General features: G+C 39.4%; 1 protein-coding gene across 1 annotated transcript in view; it reads right to left on the bottom strand.

Annotated features, from left to right (window-relative positions):
* Positions 1-19,308, bottom strand: part of SERGEF (secretion regulating guanine nucleotide exchange factor) — a 282,000-nt gene that overhangs the window by 27,876 nt on the left and 234,816 nt on the right. The window lies entirely within an intron of this gene.

Genomic DNA, 19,308 nt, shown 5'->3' with positions numbered 1-19,308 from the left:
TCCTACTTGAAAAATGCCTCCTCTCTGGGGGAAGGAAGAAACAGTTACATACTAGTATAGAGAGACCAGATTCTCCTTCATGGTCCTCAGATTGCTAAATGATCTGGCTCCATGTGCCAACAAATAGAGAGTCTTCTCAGAAGGACATGAGATGGTTATGGTCCTTACTGACCTTGGGGAGCTTGAAGGTCTTACCTTAGCTGCTTCTATGCCTAGTCACAGATTTAGAATTAGAAGAGACCTTAGAGATCTTCCTGTCCAACCTCTTCATTTTACAGTGGAAGCATTAAGGCAAAGAAGCCTCAAGTGACTTGCCAAAGGTCATATAAGTAGGAAGAAGCAGAGCTGGGATTTGAATCCAGATCATCTGATTTCAAATCCAGTGCCTTTTTCACTACATTTTTCTGTCTTTCAAAATCAAACTTTGACTTGCTTGAAGGCAGGAAACTGTCCTAGTTGATCTCTGAAAGTCCATTTCAGATCCTCTGAAAGTCTCTGAAAGCTTTAAGAACTATAGTTCATTGTGCCCCAGCCTAGAACACAGTACCTACCACTTAGTGCTTAAGAACATACCAGAAGGTCAAGATTGACTTCTGTTCAAAGAATGCATCATGAAACAAACTGGCAGCAGCCCCTTATTTCTTCTCCAGAATTTCAAGAGAGTTTCCTATGCAAAGTAAGGGCAGAAAATAAAGCTCTGTTGATAAGGAAGGGGCCCCTTGGTCCCTGGTTCTCTCAAAGATGACTACATAGATCTGGGATTGCTAGAGAGGAGGAAGGGAAGGACCTGGGAAAGCAATTGCAACTTTGGTTTCAAGGTCATATTCAGAGCTCTGCCACATTTGACTTGGAACAATGTGGGCACTTCATGATATTGGATCTGACCCTGCCTAGTCCCAGAGAGGGTCAATTGCTATATATTCTATTGAGCAACAAAATATTTCTGTCACACCAACTTAAGCAGTCTACTTGCATGCTGGTGAAGCTGGCATATATTTTGGGGTTTCTATTGTCCCAGTTGATACACATTTGGATTATGCAGCTTGTTTATCCAGCTAGATGTTATTCCTGAGGATATTAGTAACAATAATTCAACTAGATTGAGTTAACCTAAAAAAATCACCAAAATTCTCTTACTATCAGTTTCCTCATCTGTAAATAAACCCTACCTTATATGGTTCCTGTGAGGATCCAATGAGATCATGTCTGTAAAGTGCTATATGAATGCCAGAGGTGTCTTATTTTCCCTTTAAAACTCTCTGATGACTCATCACAGAACGGAAGTGACCCTAGCTATATTTTTGAAGGTTAAGCAGTTAGAGAATAAGCTCAGACAGATACTAATAACATCAACCAACCAGATAAACAAAAAGTTTTCATTAAGCACTTACTATATGCCAGATATATAAAACCCTAGAGATACAAAGAAAGGTAAAAAACAAAACAAAACAAAACAAAAAATCCTGCCCTCAAGAAGCTCTTATTGAAATGGAGGAGACAACATGAAATACTTGATTGGTATTCTCACTGATTGTTAGATAGAGTGCCAAGCCTGGATTCAGGTATTTATTTTCCTGAGTTCAAATCTGACCTCAGATACTTACTAGTTCTGTGACACTGCTCAGGTCACTTGTTTGCCTCAGTTTCCTCATATGTAAAATGATCTAGAGAAAGAAATGGTGGGGGAAGGTAGGTGGCTCAGTGGAGTGAGACACAGGCCTAGAGATGGGAGGTCCTGGTTCAAATTTGGCCTCAGGTACTTCTTATCTGTGTGACCCTGGGCAAGTCACTTCACACTCATTGCCTATCCCTTCTCTCTCTTCTGCCTTGGAACCAACATTTAGTATTGGTTCAATGATTGAGGGTAAGAGTTTAAAAAAAAAAGCGGTAAACTACTCCATTATCTTTTTCAAGAAAACTCCAAATGGGGTCATAAAAAGCTGGACATGGTGAAAGGAGCAGAACCAGGAGAACATTGTACACAGAGATGTACACTGTGGTAAAATCGAATGTAATGGACTTCTGTACTTGCAGCAATGCAATGACCCAGGATAATTCTGAGGGATTTATGGAAAAGAACGATACCCACATTCAGAGGAAGAACTACATGAGAGGAAACATAGAAGAAAAACAACTGCTTGAACACATGGGTGGATGCGGACATGGTTGGGGATGTGACACTAAACAACCACACAAATGCATCTATCAATAATATGTAAATAAGTCCTGATTGATCACACATGTTAAAACCAGTGAAAATGTGAGTTGGATATGGGGGGACAAAAGGGGGTGAAGGGGAAAGTAAAAACAAGAATCATGTAGCCATGGAAAATCTTTCTAAAAAATAAAATATTTTTTAAAAAAACCAACAACATAAAAAAAAAAAAGAGTTGGACATGAGTGAAAAAATGACTGAAAATACAAGATACATGTAAAGTAGATGGAAGGTAATCTCAGAAGAGTAAGTACTGAAAGCTAGGGGGAACCAAGAAAGGTCTCTTGCAGGAGAAGATTTGAGCTGAGACTCAAAGGAAGTCAGGGAATCTAAGGTTTGAGATAGGGGACAGTGAAAGCAAAAGCAGGAATAGGAAATGGAATGTTGTATATAAGTAGAAGCTCACATTTATAAAGTACCTATATCAGGGTTACAAAGAGCTTTACATAAAATATCTTCTTGTCTTTTTACAACTTTCTGATATTGGTGCTATTATCATTCTCATTTTACAGATGAAAATACTGAGATCCAAAGAGTGGCTTGCCCAGAGTCCCTTAGCTAGTAAGAGCCCAAAGAGAAATTCAAATCCAGATATTCTTGACTCCCAAATCCAATCCTCTATGCTGCCTGCCATGGAGTAAATGCAGTTTTATAGATATTACTAAAACTTGGGATGGGATTGGCAACTGGATGACAGCAATGGATGAGTATTTGTTTTTTTATTAGATTTAAAAAAAAAAAACAACAACTGATTGATTACACATAGTGGGCAAGCAACTAAATTCCTATTCTTAAATTTCTGTGAAGAAGAGTAAGACCTTATAGAATTTGTTAGCTAGTATGATAAAATAATCAAAAGTAAAAAATGGAATTGAGGGAAACATCGAAGAGAAATAATGCTGTTTATGATGAAATTAAATTTTAATTAGATTAGGTCATAAGCTCCTTGAGGGCAGGGGCTGTTTTTTGGCTTTTTTGTATCCCCAGTGCTTAGCATAGTGCCTGGAACATAGAAGATGTTTAATGAAGGTTTACTGAATTGTATTGAATTAAAATATATCCTTGAAGTTGGCAATAACAGTGGAGGAAAGGGAAATAGTATGTGGGTGTAGACTTAAGAAGGAAAAAAGTAGTAGCTGTATTGTGGTAAGAGTATACTATGGACTCTCCAGCCAGATGAAGAATACAAATTATGTTTTCCTAATGTAGAACCCAAAATTGGCATCTCAGAGGCAAGCTATACCAAATAGTATTGAACTACTTTGACTATCCTTACATCAACCAGAAGTTTCATTCTTCAAGAGTAGGGAATGCAATAAATTCTTTCAGCTGTTATTGAGCTTTCTAGACCTTATAGCTAGAGATTTTCCTCCGTAGTCTTAATGTAAACTATAATACAAATCCAAAGGGGGAAATATTGACAATTTTCATCCTCTCTTAACCCTACTATAAATGAGTGTAGATGGCTTTGCCCACCATGACAGAGGCAGCATAGTAGAGAAAGGCAGAAAGTCAGAAAGTCCTGGATTCAAATCCTAACTCTGACCTTTACTAGCCATATGATGCTGGTCAAGTCACAACCTGGGTCTCTATATCCTCATCTAAAAATGAAGGGGTTAGATTCACGGTCTCTAAAGTTCCTTATAGCTCTAAATCTATGATCCTAACACAGGCTTTTTTTTATGGCTTTCTTGCCTCTCAGATCTAGATTGTAGTCAAAAAGTTAAATAGGTGGGCGCTTTTGTTCTATCTTGGTAGGACTTACCTTAATCAGGGGAATGTGCTGATAAATGTTTAACAACCAGCCCTCCATTGTGTGGGGGAGGAGGGAAACATGTAGAACATAGTTTTAAGTTTAAACTTTCTCCATCACTTTCTTAAATTTAGAGACAATCTACAAAGCAATACTCTAAATTGGGTCCTGATGGTAGTAGCCTTTACTAATTTCTGAGGTGTAAAAGTTCACACTGAAAATTTAACAATCAGCTTTCCTAGGCATATATGGATTGGCTCCAGCTTAGCTTTGAGTCTTTACTCAATTTTCTTAGTCCCCAAGGCTCTGCTACATGATGATGATAATGATGGTGGTGGTGGTGATGATGCTGATGATGATGCCAGTGGGTTTTCATAAAATGTGTGAATGGTAAGTCCAGTTGCAAGATATGAATCAAAGAGAACCACTTTGGACTTCTAGCCTACATTTCAGGAGCTATGAATAGATCATGGATTCATTCTTTTCATTTAAAATGTTCTATGGCTGAGAAAAATTCACAAGCCTGGAAAGTGTTTCCCTAGAGTTCAAGTAGAGGCCTGGGCAATAAGGAATTCACCTGCCAGTCCAGTTAAGTGGTGTGGCTGCAGCCTCTTTTAGATCATAGGTGTGGAAACCTGGGTCCTTGATGGCACCCTCCACCAGGCAAGGAAGGAGGCTGCCCAAGGTCATACAGTGAGTCAGCAGCAGTCCCAGTCTGGCCCACGCATCCTCTGCAAGCAAAACTTCTATGACTCACCAATAGAGGAGATCTGGCCTTCCAAGCTGCTCCAGGCCTGAAGTCTAGGGCTGCAACACTCAGAGGAATGGCCTCACTAGAGCTAGGTCTTGTCACTTGCCTCTGAGGTTTTTTGAAGGGTCAGGTAGCCTCAAAGTGGCTGAAGTTCCTAGCTGAGCACCAATTATGAGGAAAGAAAAGATTCCCCTTGACCCTGAAAAACATCTCATGGAGAAATGTCTCTTTGAAAGTCAACCTGATAGAGCCAAGTGTTAAAACCATTGCTATGGATTTTTATAAATGAGACAAATATGATGGGAGAGTGAGGAGTAATCTGGTCACAAGGGGGAGGAAGTATTCCCTATGATACTGCAAGGTTTTTATCCTGCTGGATTGACTATTCCTGGGAAGGATGGATTCAGAGGAATCTGGGCTACAAGATGCAGTCAGGGATTCCTTTAACCTTTAACTCCTCAATGGAGTCTTAACCTTACTGTGTCATGGACACCTTTCACTACCTGGTGAAGCCTATCGATTCCTCAGAATAATATTTTTTAAATACATGAAAATAAATAATATGAGACTACAAAGGAAACCAGTTATATTGAAATATAGTTATTAAAATAATAATTTAAAATGTTTTGAACCTCAAGTTAAGAATCCCTTGTGGGGGCATTGGATTGCATGACTGCAGAGGTTCCTTCAGACTCAGATTCAGAATACCCAGAAAGATGAGGCCATTGTTGCCAAGAGTTGAGCCACATGGATACAAGTGACCTGGAATTAAGCCATGAAACCACCTAGGTGAGAGACGAAGTACCTCTTTCCCACAGGGTTGGTGCTATCAACAACAGCCTCTAAAATTTGGCACTGTGGGTCAAAGCTCTGGTCATTGAATCTTTGTTATTAGACCTTTCTCCTACTATGATAAGCACCAGGAAAAATTGTACAATAGGGATCAAGTGGTATCTAGGAGGCTCCTGGACAACACTGTGGGCTCTGGATTTCCATTTCAATCCTCTTGCTCTTCTCACCCTTACTTGTTCTTTCTCCTCATCCCATTCTAACTAGGGTTAGTCCTGAGTTAACTATCCTAGAAGAAATGTTTAGTATTTAAGAACTTAGTTTATCTGAACTTTTCTCATAGGTAGACTTGCTTGTGTGCCCAAAGAAATGATTCTTTAGTCATTTCAAGGCAGTGGGAGTTCTTAGAGCCTCAAGAGTTCAGCCAGGTCAGCCAGGTGGCCAGCTTCCTAGGGCAAAACATCCTGATGTTGTATCCAGGCAAAGTTTTCAATGCAATATGGAATAGGGGGAAAAGGAATGCATTTGATTCAATTCCTAGAACTATCACGTAATGCTTGTGTATCTATAAGTCACTTGGCTTCTCTGGAACTCAGTTTCCTCATCTGTAAAATGAGGTGTTGAACTAGATAACCTCTGAGGTCTCTCTTAGATTTGTGACTCTATAGCTCCTGGGGCAGCTTATGACACTGTTGGTCATTTCTCATAGAGATGCTGATTTGTCTGACAGAGTGAAAATCTGCCTCTTAGCAATTTCTGGCATTATTCCTGGTTCTGCCTTATAGGGTCAACAGAACATGTCTAATCCCTCTTCCACAGGGTAGTCCTTCAAACTGAAAACAGCTATCACTTATTCCTAACTCTTCTCTCCTCCAGGATAAACATCCCCAACTCCTTCAAATGACTCTCAAGGCATCTAGGGCAGTGGTGGCAAACTCAAATAGAAATGAGAGCCACTTAACCACACATAAGGCTTCCAATGGGTAGACATTGACTTAAAAAACCACATATGAACATTTTCTATGTTTTATTGTATTTTATTTATTTTGCTAAATATTTTTCTATATTATAATTGGGTTCTGGCCATACTCAGGATTGTTATGGGTTGTAGGTTTGACCGCTCTAATAGAGTCCCTTTGTCATCCTGGTCAGCCTCCTTTGGGCACTCATCAACTTATGAAAGTCCATCATAAAACATGGTACCCTGGCCTTAGCAAAATACTCTAGGTACAGGATGACCAAGTCAAAGCACAGAGCTGACTATTGCCTTTCTCCCCTGAGACATCTTAATGCTTCTCTTAACAGAGCCTAGAAATGAATCAACAGATTGCCTTATTGCACTGTTGTTTCTGAATGAGTTTATAGTCCTAGGACCAGAGTCTTAGAACTAGAAAAGACTTTAGAAGCCATCTCTTCCACTGCATTTTAAATATGAGGAAAATTAATCTTACAAATAAGACACAGAAAGATGAATTCTCATTTCAAGGTCACATGGCTAGTAAGCAATAAAGCAACATTTGAATGCAGGTCCTCTGATTCCTTAGCAAACATTTCTTTACTGTTCCCTGTTGCCTCTCAAAATGCAGAAGCCATCTCAAACATTTTTTTTCATCCACTTAAAGAAGAACAAACTCTTTCTCAGACTACTAATAACCCTAGTTCTTAACCTGGAATCCATGAGCTTGTTTTCAAAGAAATTTTGGTAAATATATTTCAATATGATTGGATTAATAATTTATGGAAGTCCTATGTGTTTTATCCATTTATGCATTTTAAAACATTAATTTAAGCACCCAAATCTTTATTCTTAGGAGTCCATAGACTTTGCCTCAAGGAATTCATGACAAACAAAAGAAGTTAAGATCCCTGCCCTGGGTCTTGATAATTGCTCATTATTCTTCTTTTATTTTTTTTTATTTTTAAAACCCTTTCCTTCCATCTTGGAGTCAAAACTGTATATTGGCTCCAAGGCAGAAGAGTGGTAAGGGCTAGGCAATGGGGATTGAGTGACTTGCCCAGGGTCACACAGCAGGGAAGTGTCTGAGGTCAGATTTGAACCTAGAACCTCCCATCTCTAGGCCTGGCTCTCAATCCACTGAGCTACCCAGATACCCCCAATTGCTTATTATTCTTGAGTCAACCTCCCCAGCAGAACTTTTGGTCAAGGATTCCTACCTGTCATTTTTCTGGATTACTTTAAAACTATTCTTCCCAAGAAGGATACAACTTACTGAATTTGGGGTCAGAGGGCATTGGCTCTGATACTGATTATCTGTCTAACCTTGGGGAAGCCTTGGTGACCTTCTCTGTGCCTCAATTTCCTCATCTATAAAAAATGAGGTTTTGGACTACATGATTTGCTTTAATGTCATTTCTGAATAAAAAAAATACAGCAAGTATGGTAAACAAAGTCTTGTTTCTCATCTTTGTTTCTTTATCTCCAGTACCCAGCACCTGGAGGTTCACAAATGCTTGTGGATTGACTGAGGAAAATGATAGAACTTTCTAAAATTATGTCAGAAGTTAAAATCAAACTCCGAAACTAATAGTTTGTAGAGTATGCCTCTTTCCCATTTTGGCAAATAGGGGCAACACTGACCTGTTTTAGTTCTGTGGTACAATCTCCTTTCTTGGGATTTTTCAAAGTTTGCCCATACCTGTGCCCATTAAAGTTCAACTGGGTAGATTCAACCCACTAGTCCAGTGGATAAAGCTCTTTTTGAATAATACTGATAGTACTGCTTTATACTTTCCAAAGCTATTTTACCATAACTCTGTGAGGCAAGTAGTTTATCAATATTATTTTTATTTTAATGATGAGGAAACTGAAGACAAGGTGCCCAAGATTACATAGTTGGTGGGTGCTGGAACCAAGACTGGAGGTGTTTTATCCTGGTCTCTGTCACTCTCTCCACAAATTCAGTAAGTATGTTTTCTATGTCCTTATTCAAGTTATTGAGGTGGAGATATTTATTACATATTCTGATCCCTAAGGATAGCAAAGGAGATAACATTGATCATTAGACTGTAAACTCCTTGAGGGCAGGGATTGCCTCTTCTGGAATCACTAGAGTGTCTGACACATAGTAGGTGCTTAATAAGTGTTTACTGCTTGACTGATCTCTCTTCTTTCATATATGCACATGTTCCTCCCCCATGATCCCTAGAGGAAAGGAATAATCATTTATATAGTGCCTAATACATGTCAGATTCCTTGCAAATATTATATAATTTTATATTCACATGTGGGAAGTAGGTGATATTATTATCTTCATCTTATAGATGAGGAGACTGAGGCAAACAAAGGGTCACACAGCTAATAAGAATCTTAGGCTGAATTTGAATTCAAGTCTTCCTAGCTCCATGCCCATTGCTATATCTATTGTGTCACCTAGATGCCTCTATAGGTATCCCTCAACTCTAGATGTTGGGGATCCCATGAAGTTTCCTATCAGTCCTAGCCTGGCCTCCTTTGAAGTCACAATTTCCTAGACTCTGAATGTTCTAAGCCAAAAGGAAGAAAATAATTCTGCTAATCCTGGCTCTTTCTGCCTTGTTGATTTTTCTCCTAGTTTTTAGACCTTCACTGAAGGTTCTCCTTCCCTACCCCCATTCCCTGTCCAGCCCCGGGGTCCCTAGAGAAGTAATATAGATTTATATATGCCAGAAAATATACAGGGACGAATGAGCTTTTCTTGCTGCTAGTGAGAAGACAGCTAAACTGGAACCAAAAGAATGGCCCCAATATTCCCCAAGGAGAAAATCTCTGCAGTCTTGAGGGAGGCAAGGTCAAAATGAGGGACATGTTAAGATTTCCTCTTTCTCTCCTGATGAGCTAAACCACATCTCTTCAAAACTCTAGCAGTAATTCCTCCCTTTAGAGTTACCCAGAAAGGAAGATGACTTTGAATCCTGTCTCTGCTATCTATTAGCTGTGTGACCTTGGGGAAGTCACATAGCCTTGGTTTCCTCATCTCTCAAATGGGGATGATAAAAGCATCCTACTTCATGGGTTGTTGTGAAGACCCAATGAGATAATATTTGTAAAGCATCTTTCCAGGCAGCTGTTATTGTTTGTGGTTGTTGCTCATTGCCTGGGGCATAGGATAGGCTTTTTTTTTTTTGGATCTTTAGAAGATAAGGGAGCTTTATCAATCTTATCCATCTGATGAGATGCCAAAAAAAGTCCCTTTCTAAAATCTTTCAAGGTCAGGGAGGTGTAAAGGAGTCATACTATGGGAAATTTATTGGAGTGGGATGGTTTATAGAAGTCAAAGCTGGCCTAGCTCGGGCCAGTCCTTGAGACCGGTCTCCTTAGCCTTCACTGCTGAAGGACAGAAAGTGACAGACTCTTCTAAGATGTCCCAGAAGGCAGTCAGTATTACTGAGATGTCGATAAATAAAGCCATTATTTCTAAATACATATCACAGCCAGCACCAAAAGCATTCTCCATATCACTGGCTGAGCTAAATTTAGAACTGGCAGGTTGAGTCATATGCGTATTCCTGAAGAGAGAAATTGCATTCAAGGGAAAAGTAAGGCAGAAAAAAGTAAAAAATGAGATTTTCCTTGCCCAGAGGACAAGCTGTCAAGAAAGGCCTGTGTTCCCTTCACCCAGCTCGAAGAAATTAGCCCTCCTGTGAGCCTGACACTTGTTTAATTGACTGAATGGGGAGAAGGGGGGGAGGAATTCTCATCAAAGGCCTACAAGGCATCAAAGGTGGTAATTCAGTGAAGTCAGCAGGAGCCCAGCACCAAGGAGAATTTCAAAGAGGCAGGGATGTTCACTACTGTAGGGATAGACACAGGGGAAGGAGGACCTGCCGCTTGGAGACCAACGTCAACAGCAAACATTTAGTAAGCACCAACTGTGTGAAAACTACTATGCTTGTTATGGAACATGGAACCACATAGAGCTTTTAAGCTGGAAAGACCCTGAATATAGACAGGCCCAGGAACAGACTGTATAATTATAAGCCAAACCTACCAGCTCCCAAGGCCCTGAACTCAACATTTCATTCCCCATTATTTAATTTTAATTTTATTCAGTTAATTAATTAATTAATTTTAAAGTATTTTTCCATAGTTATATGATTCATGTTCTCTCCCTCCCCTCTTTCCTCCCCCCCTCCCATAGCTGACAAGCGATTCCACTGGGTTATACATGTATTATCACTCAATACCTATTTCCATATTATTCATTATTGTAATAGAGTAACCTTTTAAAACCAAAATCCTATACCCATATAAACAAGTGATAAATCCTATGTTTTTCTTCTGCATTTCTACTCTGACAGTTCTTTCTCTAGATGTGGATAGCATTCCTTTTCAAAAGTCCCTGGGGATTGTCCTAGATCATTGCATTGCTTTTAGTAGCAAATTCTATTACATTTGATCATCCCATTATGTTTCAGTTTCTGTGTACAATGTTCTCCTGGTTCTGGTCATTTTGTTCCGCATCAGTTCATGGAGGTCTTCCCAGTTTTTATAGAAATCAAGCATTTCATCATTTCTTACAGCACAATAGCATTCCATCACTATCATATATCACTGTTTGTTAAGCCATTTACCAATCAAAGGACAATCCCTCATTTTCCAATTTTTTGCTGCCACAAAGAGTGCAGCTATATTTTTGTACAAACTTTTCTTTATCTCCTTGCAGTACAAACCTAGTATCATTCCCTATTTTTACAGCTTTGCCCGAGTTGTTCCTTCCACATCTAGAACACACTCTCCTTTCATCTCTGAATCTCAAAATCCTTATTTCCTATATGCTCAACTCAGGTGCTACTTCCTCTATGAAGACTTCCAGATTCATATTTCTTCCTCTCCTTTACCCACTTGCCAGTGCTTTCTCCAAATTATTTGCTATTATATATACCTATGCTCATGTAATTTCCTTCAGGACAGGAAGGAGTCTCTGGGATAACAGAACCTAAATAAAACAACATCTTATTATTATTTTATTTCTCCCAGAGTCACACCTTACTATGTGCTTAAGAAATGCTTGTAGAGTTTAGTCAAAATCACTGGTGCTAGGAATACAAGGATTTTTTTAATGACACAATTCCCGCCTTCAAGAAGCTTACTTTCTATCTGGATTTTGCTGGTTATAAATCTATTTGAGCAGAAGGCAACTCTTCAGGTTATGTTGTGACTCACAAAAGATCATTTAAATGATTTTCCCCAAAGATACACCAATTAGGCCTCCTATTTGGGAATTCTAACCTGGGCCCAAAGGCAGACTACTAAATGTTATATAAAATCTTCCATTAGAGAGAGAGAGAGAGAGAGAGAGAGAGAGGATGGAAATCCTTGCCCTCATTTTCCCTTCCTCTCTTCATTAGAATCTTTTCCCTTTCCTTATGGGCACCAGGGCACCAAGGCCAGTTCTTTTTGCCAGGGCAAACTGTGGTGTTAACAACCTTTGGGCTCAGAGATTTGATGAATAGGCCTTTGGGGGTAAAGAAGGCTTGGCTTTCTCCTCAAGTCCTAGAAAAGCTCAGGCAGAATAAGTCCTGAGAGTCTCAGCCCTAAACATCTCTCTCAATGAACCAGCCAGCCAGATAGACACTCAAGGAAGGCATTCATCAGCAAGTACTCATGCCTTATCCTTCCTTCTCTGAATAAAGCCTCTTTTCTCTTACTTAAAACCCAATAGCTCGGGGGCAGCTGGGTAGCTCAGTGTATTGAGAGCCAGGCCTAGAGACAGAAGGTCCTAGGTTCAAATCTGGCCTCAGACACTTCCCAGCTGGGTGACCCTGGGCAAGTCACTTGACCCCCATTGCCTACCCTTACCACTCTTCCACCTATAAAGTCAATACACAGAAGTTAAGGGTTTAAAATAATAATAAAAAAAAACCAATAGCTCCACCATTTTGGAGTATGAAACCTTTACATGGGCCAGGAGGGGAAGCCCTGCAGTGCCAGACACAATAATTGAGGCAGCCTTCTGAAAATGTTGAATGCGTGCTCAGTTGGGGCTGGTTTCCACTCATGAGTTGATGGCTCTTGGTGAAATTCAGGTGCTCTCGAATTAGGTCAGAAAGTTATGTGCTTTGGAAATGCCGATGTTTCCTATATGATAGAAGAAATTAAATCCCAATCAGGAGTAAATTTGTCCCGATAGTTTTCCAGATGATCCAGGGAATGGGGTTAGGAAGTCTAGGAACCTAAGAAGTTCATCATTTAGGTGCAGCATTAGAAGTTAGAAATAATAAGAATGTGGGCTCCATGAAAACTCAGAGTGGATAGAAAACTGTGGGGTAAAAGAATTTTAGGAACATAGAAAGGTAGATTTGGAGCCAAGAGAAATTAAAACCCACGGTCACAAAGCTAGCAAGTTTCTGAGTCAGAATTTGAACTCAGGTCTTCTTGACTTCATCTTAAATATCTTGTCTATTTTTGTCTTGTTTGTCATGTTAAATATCTTGTCTATTCTATAGAGGCATTATATTGGTTTCCTTAGGCATCTAGGTGGCCAGTGGATAGAACACTGGACCTGGAATCAGGAAGACCTAAGTTCAAATCTACCCTCAGATACTTACTAGCTGTGGTACCCTGGACAAGTATTTAACTGCTGTTTGCCTCAGTTTCTACAGCTACAAGATGGGACTCATAATAGCACCTACTGCCCAGAGTTATTGTAAGGATCAAATAAAGTAATATTTCTAAAATGTGTGGCACATAGTTGGCACTTAATAAATGCTTGTACCACCCCTATCCCTTGGTCTATAGACAGAAGACCAATGTAAACTAATGGCTTTTGTTTCTGTAGTACTTTACAGTTTGCAAAGCACATTTAGGCTGATGAAACAAAGAGGACACAGTGGTCCTTAGTACTCTGGCTACTTCCTGAGGTTTTTCTAAGGAAAGGGCTTTGTAATTTTAAAGTCTAAAGAGTCTGGTATGAAGTCCCTTCAGACTCTAAAGACATTTGATATCAATCAGTAAGCATTGGTTTGAGTGTTTAGTCCTCTTTCTTATTTATTCTGTAAGGCTTCAGCCTACAAAGCAGGAGTGAGATATTGGAGAGGGGAGCAGTAGCTTCTTCTGGGCATGCAGGGAAATCCACAGGAAGGGTATTAACATCACTGAACTTTTATATATCTTCCCCAAAGGAAGATAGGCTCAGCAACATGTTTCTGCTATATTGATGCCCCAGGTCTGCTTCCTACCAGGTCATTCACACCAAGAAAAAGAAAGGAAGACACAATTCAATGCTCTAGGGTGACTGAGGGTGCCATCAATAGAAATTCCTATAAAAAGGCAAGGATGTTTGGAAAAACTCCTTTTATCAAGCTGTCTATCAGAGAAGCAGGCTGATAGAGTAGATAGAGGACTGATCTAAGTGTCGAAAATAGCCAGGTTCATAAATGAGCTAAGAAATATTAGGTGGGGGACCATGGACAAGGCACCTACTGCCTTCCCCTTCCTGATTACTTTCACATATTCTCTATCTTGGGTGTACCTAGATTTGGCTCCAAATCTACCTTTCTATGATCCTAAAACTCTTTTACCCCACAGTTTTCCATCCACTCTGAGTTGTCATGGAGCCCACATTCTTATTATTTCTAACTTCTAATGCTGCAGCACCTAAATGATGAACTTCTTAGGTTCCTAGACTTCCTAACCCCTTTCCCTGGACCATCTGGAAAACTACTCTATTGTAACAAGTATACTCCCAGAGAACTGGGACAGGCTTACATTTTTTTTTCTTTATTTCCACAGTGGCTGGCACATAGTAGGTATTTCATAAATGTTTGTTGACTTTAACTCTAAGAGCCCCACTTAGCACTCTAAGAGGAGGTGGGTGATATGCATAGGTGGTTGAAGTTTCCACAGGATGAGCTCTCTACCTTTCCCCCCATATCCTCGTAAATCCTCTCCCTCCCAGTCTGTCTTTGACTTTCTCTCCCCATCCTCTGTGGATGTGTGTATGTGTTTTACCCTTCTCTCCCACCAATTCTCTTTGTCTGCTGTCAGAGACCAAGGATCGAAACCTAAAAACCATAGAGACCATAGAAACAAAACTTAGTGAAGGGTTTCCCAAGAAACGAAACTTAGGTTAGGAATAGAAACTTATCCAGCTTCATCCGGGATAGGCGTGGCGAGACCAACGGCCCGAGACCACTGGAAAATTCCTTACCCCAGTCCTAGAAGCATATAAACCCACTCCCTGCACTCAATAAACGAGCCTTGTCACAATTAAGACTGATTTGTCTTTATTGCGCCTCGGTTTCCCTTCTCTCCCCCTATGGTTCTTCTAGGTGGCTGACTCACGGGTCTCTCGCGGTTGTATCCGGCTGGATCCGGATATCTGGCGCCCAACGCGTGGCTCGACGAACGCAGCTTACCGGACGACTGAGAGGCATCCCGCGGCCGCGGACTTAAGCAGGGTAGAGGCTGAACAGACAGCCTTGAGGCAGGGTAAGTCGTCCCATCCCCCATAGGCAATCAGGCTGGAATTTGGAGTGAATACCCCAGAATGAGTGTGTGTGTGACTGGTATGACAAGGGTTTCGGTACTCTGATCGTTCCCTTGATCTGTTTATCCGTTTCCATACCTCCGCGAGGAGATTGGCGAGAACGTGGGGAAGTGATTGTTACCACAGCGTGAATGAAAAATGGGGAAAACACTCTCAAAGGAAGCCCTATATGTTAAGGAACTTAAAGATAGCCTCAGGGAGAGAAGCATTAGGGTAAAAAAGAAAAATTTGTTTAAGACCACCGGATCCTTTAGAGAGGACTTCGGGGAAAAGGGGATGGAGCCCTGAGCAAGCTCCCACCCCTACTCAAAATTAAGCATTAGGGCACTGGGCCCTTCTTAGAAGGACACCAGGAAAAGCGCATTTTTCTCTAGGACTAAACGGCAAATTTAAAAGTGACCAGAAATTTTCCTCTCTGCCCCCCTTTTTAGAAGCGGCTGGCTACTTTGCTTCAGCTAGAAAAACCAGTTTTGTCATAGTTTTTTTCTTTCTCCCTTGGAAGGAGCCCAATTGGTGATGGCCACAGACAATGTAAAAAGTTTTAGCAATTTTCACTTAGCTATATCAATCTTTCCAGCAATGTGGCATACCTGGAATTATTCAGGCAGGTATCAGAATCCCACTTCACAGAAAAGTGAAGAAGCAAAAGTGTATTTATTTTAGGATACTTATTGAAGCATGAAGAAAGGTAATTAAGAAACAAAATTCATCATATGTCAGCCAGCTCCTTCTTAAGAATTAACCCTTTTCTGACTCATTCTTTTTCACAGATTTCTTTAGTCATGGAGATATGAATTGTAACAATTGATCTTTTGCCAGGATGAAAAGAAAAATCTAGCTTATATAATTTATGTTTTATATTTGTCAGAGTGTGTGTGATATGCCCGGGAAATGTGTCCATGATCTGTCTGTGTGTTACATGTTGTTTGTCTGTGATCACAATGGGAGGGTTACAGGTTGGGAAAAATAAATCTCTCTCTCTTCTTCATTCATTCCGGAGGAATGGGGAAGACAGACGGAGGTGTTAGAGAAATTCAGAAAATAACATTGTAATTTCTGAATGTCTTTAACTCTAAGATAATTTAATTGGTTAAAAGAAATCTTATTCTCTGCTCTTATTAAGGCAAGAGTTAAACAAACTAATCTGTCAAACATTTCCCCTTCCATTTCTCACTGGCCATGAGAAAGGGAACATGGAAATCAAAAGACAGAAAAAGGGACAAATTTGATCCCATCACCAAATTCTATCAACAGGTTAAGTACTGAGACATATATCTAATGAAAATTACAAAAGATTCTAAAATGCAATCTAAGAAAAACTTATTGAGAGAGAAAGCAATGATTCTTAGTTGTGTACAGAAGTATAGAAGTGCAACTTAACTTTCCTAGCTAGCAAAAAAATAAATAAATAAAAACCATCAGTCTTGCTCAGTGCTTAACCAAGAGTGAAAAAGCTTCTTTAAACAACCATGAGTTCAACCTAACATTAATCAAACTGATGTTAGTGAAAAATTTAACTTAAAGATTATTAGAACAATGCAATTGGCTTACATTTCAAAATTAGATCCCTTTAGACAGAGACTGGTCCATGAGGAAATTATTTGTTGAGAGCGAATCATTCACGCTGCCCCAGTTCAGCAGGAAGTAGCTATGAGAAGCTAAAAATCGTCGCCCATTCTCCCCCAAACTCATGGACCTTTCTCTACCCATTAGAGTATATATTTGCTAAGGAACTGAATAGGTACTGATGGTATTGTGTAAATTCATTGACTACTAGTTAAAAATGGAATTTCTGTTAAATTTAAGAATGCACAAAACTTATATTGAAAAGCTATCTATTAGGATTTGCACTGTAGGAATGATCAGACTTACCAGAAATGCTTATCAAACTGAATTTAGGGAAAACATATGAACATGTAAAATTGTTACTCTAAGACCTGTACCATCATATTAAGTAATAGGTAAAAATATAATTAACATTAGGGTTTCAAATTTTGGTAATTCAAAAATAATATTTTTGCATTAGGAATCTAGTATATTATGAATATAAAAAATTTGGACAGCATTGTAATTTATTAGGATATAAAATTATTTTAAAAGCATGTGCAATGTATTAGAAGAAATTCATGATCTAAGGAATAACATGCAATTTGTTTAAAGAAAAAAAATATTATTATGGGTAAGAATAAACATGTAGAATAGCTTCATGTGAACAGACTCAGAGAGGTACAGTGACCAATCAAGTGTGACTTGCCAGCTTAGCTCTGTAAAGTGAAAAAATGAACAAGAAGCTAATAGCAACTTTATAACATCAATAATGATTGTGCAAAAATTCAGATTTCCCTAATTCACCACAATTGGAGCATAAATTTAAAATAAAAAGGGAAACTGCAGATATTATAGAGAATAAAAGACAGTTAATACAAAGGAAATATGGTTTGGAAATTTATAAAGCAAATAACATATGTTGTGACAACTTAAAATTAAGCCTTAAGACAAAAGGGAGATTTTACTCCACAATTAGAAGTATTTTTCATGTAAGAATTGATTTTAAGGGTTGAGGATTGCTAATGATTTTCGATATGGTACAATGTAATTTATTTATTGTGGTAACAGAAAAAAAAAAAAAGTTGTAATGTTAGAGAACTTATTCCAGAATTTAACTTGGGATATTTCAAATGAGATGTTCTTTTAATGTATGTGCTATCAGAACTAGCAGCACGTAATCATGATACACAAGAAGTATTTAAAGTGGTTAATCTATGCATGGGTTTTAATAATACAGGTTCTAAGAATTTGGTAATTTTCAAAAGATGGAGTTTCTAATGGACCAAAATATGTAAGAATAACTGAGTGATCAGTCTTGTAGGGATATGAGGAAATGTTTTCCCTGTTTGTTTTTTGTGACAAGTCCCATAATCAGCACATGAGGCAAATTATACAATTAAAGTTTCCATTTCCCCAAACAACCTATTAGGTAGATAATTGGAAATTATCAAATTGTTAGGGAACATGCTTTGAGAAGTAGATGAAGTTAGTGATAGATGACTTGTAGCTTGCAGCTTCAGTTTACCACAATTGAAGTATTAGATCTTGAGCTTGGAAATATAACCTGAAACTTTCTGGATTTCCTCCAGAATCTGGGAGATAAAGAAATGTATTTGTAAAATAATAATTCAAGTATTTATAGATGTCCTATTAATGTGAGCTTTGCAAAAGGATATTTTGTAACAGAAACATCACTTGTCAACTCTGCAAACAACTTAGGAATCAAACTTCCTAGAAGGATCAATTCTTATCCAAGAATGATTTCTGGAGATGAAGTATGTTGGCAAAGATACCCAAATGTTAAGGTTTAATATCAGTTTTTCTTGTACTAAATTTTCTTGTGTTACTCTTTTGCCTGAACCCCATCTAGGGATTAACCCCTGTGGCCTTCTCCCCGGCCACCTATGGCAAATGGACGTCACCCACGTCCCTTCTTTCGCTAAACTCAAGTATATCCATGTTTCCATCGACACGTTTAACGGTTTTCTTTTTGCATCTGCACAGCCTGGCGAAGCCACCAGGCATGTTATCAAGCATATGTTCCTTGCCATGTCCATGATGGGAAAGCCCCTCTCCCTCAAAACAGATAATGGCCCCGGCTATACCAGCCAGGCCTTCAAGCAATTCTGTTCTCAGTTAGGCATAAAACATGTTACGGGCATCCCTTATAACCCACAAGGACAAGGCATTGTTGAACGAGCAAATCAAACCCTTAAGAACACCCTTTTTAAACTCAAGTCCCAAGAGATCCTTTACCCATTGTGTGGCAATCAGACCCTGCTTCTTGCACATGCCCTTTTCGTTCTTAACTTCCTCACACTGGATGTGGAGGGGCGTTCCGCTGTCTCGACCTCCTTTTTTTGAAAGAGGGCGGACTATGCGCAGCCCTGAAAGAAGAATGTTGTTTTTACGCAGACCACACTGGCATTGTAAGGGAATCTATGGCAAAATTACGAGAACGCCTTGCCCTAAGAAAAAGGGAGGCTGAGGCTCGGGAAGGATGGTTTAACAATCTCCTAAAAGGTTCCCCTTGGCTTTCCACCCTGATCCCCACCGTTTTAGCCCCCCTTTTTATCTTCCTTTTAGTCCTCACCTTTGGCCCTTGGGCTTTCCAACGCCTGACCGGATTTATCAAAACAAGAATTGACTCAGCCCTCACTAAGTACCCTATGGTCCAATACCATCACATAGAAATAACAGACACTGAACGGCCACACACCTTGCCTGACAGTGACCGTCTCCCCGGCAGGGCGGTAACCCAATG

This window comes from Gracilinanus agilis, chromosome 6, assembly GCF_016433145.1.
Source record: "Gracilinanus agilis isolate LMUSP501 chromosome 6, AgileGrace, whole genome shotgun sequence".
Classification (NCBI taxonomy): domain Eukaryota; kingdom Metazoa; phylum Chordata; class Mammalia; order Didelphimorphia; family Didelphidae; genus Gracilinanus; species Gracilinanus agilis.
Note: the sequence above shows the minus strand (reverse complement) of the source record. Positions and strands in the feature narration are given on the sequence as shown.